We start from the raw sequence: 3,329 nt of genomic DNA, 5'->3' as shown, positions 1-3,329 counted from the left end.
TGAGAGTTGTTTAGGTGTCCATCTTGCACAAACTTTTTGAAACCCAAGACTATCCTAGATTATTCCATTGGCAGAGTCATGGCTGGTTTGCAAATGATCTGCCACATAATCCAGTGTCACTCAACTGTTCAAAAGAATCATTTCATGTACAGGTTCAGTGTTGTCATCAGCCATGGACTTGGACAAGTGTCTTAATATAACTGATGTGCAAGTAATTTTAACTCATCCTCAAGTATAAACACCCTAGAGTCCTGGTGTGGTACTGTAGGATAAGCACCAGACCACAAGTCAATTTGAACTGCAAGGTCAGCTATTCAAACTCACCAGCCATTCCTCAGAAACCCTACACAGGGTGGCTATAAGTCAGAACCAAGTTGGTGGCGCTTAACAACAGCAATAAACACCACACACATACATGCACTTTACAAGGTCCTCTCTATGAGATAGCTTAGTTGGGAGACCAATTTAACATCTCAGGCGAACAGTCGATTCCACATCACGGGACATCAGGATCCTAAACCATTCCTTCACTGTGTTTTTAACCCCAAACTCAAACTCAGTGTTTGGGGACTACAGAGTTAAAGGAGAAACAGATGTGAGTCTGATGGAAGTAGGAGATATTCAATCATCTGAAATAAAAGAAGAGAACAGACTGCTTAAGTCTGGAACCTTTAGGGATAGCAGTAAACCACCAAAACGAACCTATAGAAGTCTGTGAGGTGTTAAAAAGCTAGCATCCTTTTGCCTGTAGGCTCTTCTAGGTAGTGAAGACTCTTCCATCGCTTTTTAAAGCTAGCTTCTCATGTCTGTCTCCAGCTTCCCCTACTCCATTCCTGTTCTCTCATTCTACTTACATTATTTCTCCCCTCCCTAGACTCATTTTCCCATTCCTCCATCCTGCCTTCCTTTCAAGATATGAACAAAACTCTAGCTGCCACTCCAGCCAGACAGGACCATCTTATAGGCACTCCTTGTTTACTCTTTGCCACTAACATAGATGGCTTTCTTACTGATGGTGGTGGTGGTTATGTGCCGTGGAGTTGGTACCAGCTCACTGTTGTTGGGGACCAAAAGGCTTACAAGCCTCACTAAGCTTTAAGGCTGGGTCTAACCAGACAGTGTCTGCTTATCAACACAGCAGGGGAGGTAGCTTTCCCAAGGTGGCCTGATTTACAGAGCTTTCCTAAGGTCGCCTGATTCACAGTAAAGGACAGACTTGTAACTATGCAAAACAGCAATGACTTGCAGAACCACCCTATATATACTCTGAGATTGGAAATAAACTTTGTCACTAGCAATCAGCTGTGTCCTTTGCCTGTTCGTTAATCCTCGCCTCTCCTTCGGGAAACCTGTGCAGTGGTCTGAGCAGGCCTCGGACCCCGATAACTGTAAATCTTTACAGGAGCAGAAAGCCTCATCTTTCTCCCGCAGAACAGCTGATGGTTTTGAACTGCTGACCTTGAGGTTCGCAGCCTGATTTGTAACCACTACACTACCAGAGCTTCTTACCGATAGTGAGCTCTTTATAAGCACTTCTCAGCCCTCACTAAGTAGACTGCAAGCTGTTTGAGGCTGGGCAGTGTGCATTTGGCTTTCTAACCAACTGATTTGCCAGCTCACAATGACTAGATGAACATCGCTGTGACCACATTGCATCAGGGAAGTCTGTGGAGCAGCAGCCAGTCTGTTCATGTCTAGCATGGCTCCAAACTGTGTGTGTGTGTGTGTGTGTGTGTGAGTGTGTGTCAGGTACACTTTAACTAAATAAGTGAACTAAACAGTGGCAAGGAAAAAAAAAAAAAGAGAGAGAGCGAGAGTAGCTGACAGAGGTGATAGATGCTGGGAATATGTCAATTCACTCTACCTAATCAACAAACAGGAAGAGATACTGAGATCAATTTGAAGATCTTTGCCCATTACTCCTTATTATGCCATCACAGTTAGGTTGGTCTAATTGCCGTCATTTAAACACACACACTCTAACTTCACTGAGCAAGGACAGATCTGTCTCTGTCTCTGAAATGCCTCACTGTTGCTGTTGTTGTTAAATGCCATCCAGTCAGTTCTGACTCATTGTGACACTGTAACAAAAGGGTTCTGAGGAGTGGCTGGTGAGTTTGAACAGCCAACCTTGCAGTTCAAACTAACTTTGCAGTCCAGTGCATTACCTCGCAGCACCACATTAGCAGTCACTAGGTTGCCAGCTTCTTCAAACCTTGTACAGGATTTCCAATGAGCAGATGGTGAGCTTGAACCACCAGACTTTCTGTCCAAGCTGACGTTACAGTCCAGCGCATTAACAGACAGCGCCACACCAGGACTCCAAGGTTCTAAAGGCTAAGATATTTGAGACCCAGAAAAAAGATGCTCTTTCACTCTGAAAGTTAGATCCTTTCATATGACAATGCCACTCAACATTTCAAGAAAGGGCAGGATTTACAATTTATCCCAATGAGTGAAGTTTGTGTTTCTAGTTTCCCAATATGAAAGGCTTCCTCTGATTCTTATCCTCCAATTCAAAAATAAATATAACCAATAAAGAAAGGAAAAGGAAAATACAAAGTCGATCATAGGTCACAGTGCCTAGCCACTTTTTCCAAATATCCTTTGGAGAGTGTCAGTTTTAGGCGTAAGATTTTAATCAGTATCACCTCTCGATTCTGTATTATGTACTGTGTCTTCAGAATTCATCCTCTGTCTTTGGAGGGAAAATTCACCAGGACATAGGTGAGAAATGAAGGCTTTGGTTAAATTTGTCAAAGACCAAATAGCCTTTAAAAAAAAAAAAAATGTGCTCTCTATTTCTACAGTAAACCACATTTTTGTCATTAACAGTACAAGAGGAACAGTTCCATCCATTTTGCCCTTTGGGTCATCTGTGTCTACAGTCCGCTAAAGTCTTGAATACAGTCACTGTGTGAGATCACCCAAACACCCAGCATTCGGAGCAGTGGTGATAAGCTTGTTTTCACAGTGTCAATAATTTCAAGGGGGAAAAAAATGTTTTTTCCCAAAGCGTCCATTGCTTTGGTATCATAAATGGAATTACACCATGTTTCAGACTGACAGCCCCATATGTAAGCAGGAATGAAGAGCTAAAATTTTTGCCAATCTTCAAATTCATTATTTGGTTATTAAGTTCTGTGGATTTACACATAACCAAGGGATCTCTATTTGCAGCTCTATTTGTTGTAGAATATAGTAGCAACTGACTTAGTACATACAAAAGACAGAGGAGACTTTAGATCCAGAGAGGGAGAGTGACTGTGTGCTGAAGACCTGGGGGGTATGGGGGAAGGATTGCATGGAGGGGATTGTAACCATGGCAA

The sequence above is a fragment of the Chrysochloris asiatica genome, unplaced genomic scaffold, assembly GCF_000296735.1.
Source record: "Chrysochloris asiatica unplaced genomic scaffold, ChrAsi1.0 scaffold00052, whole genome shotgun sequence".
Taxonomy (NCBI): Eukaryota; Metazoa; Chordata; class Mammalia; order Afrosoricida; family Chrysochloridae; genus Chrysochloris; species Chrysochloris asiatica.
This window is presented reverse-complemented; position numbering follows the sequence as displayed.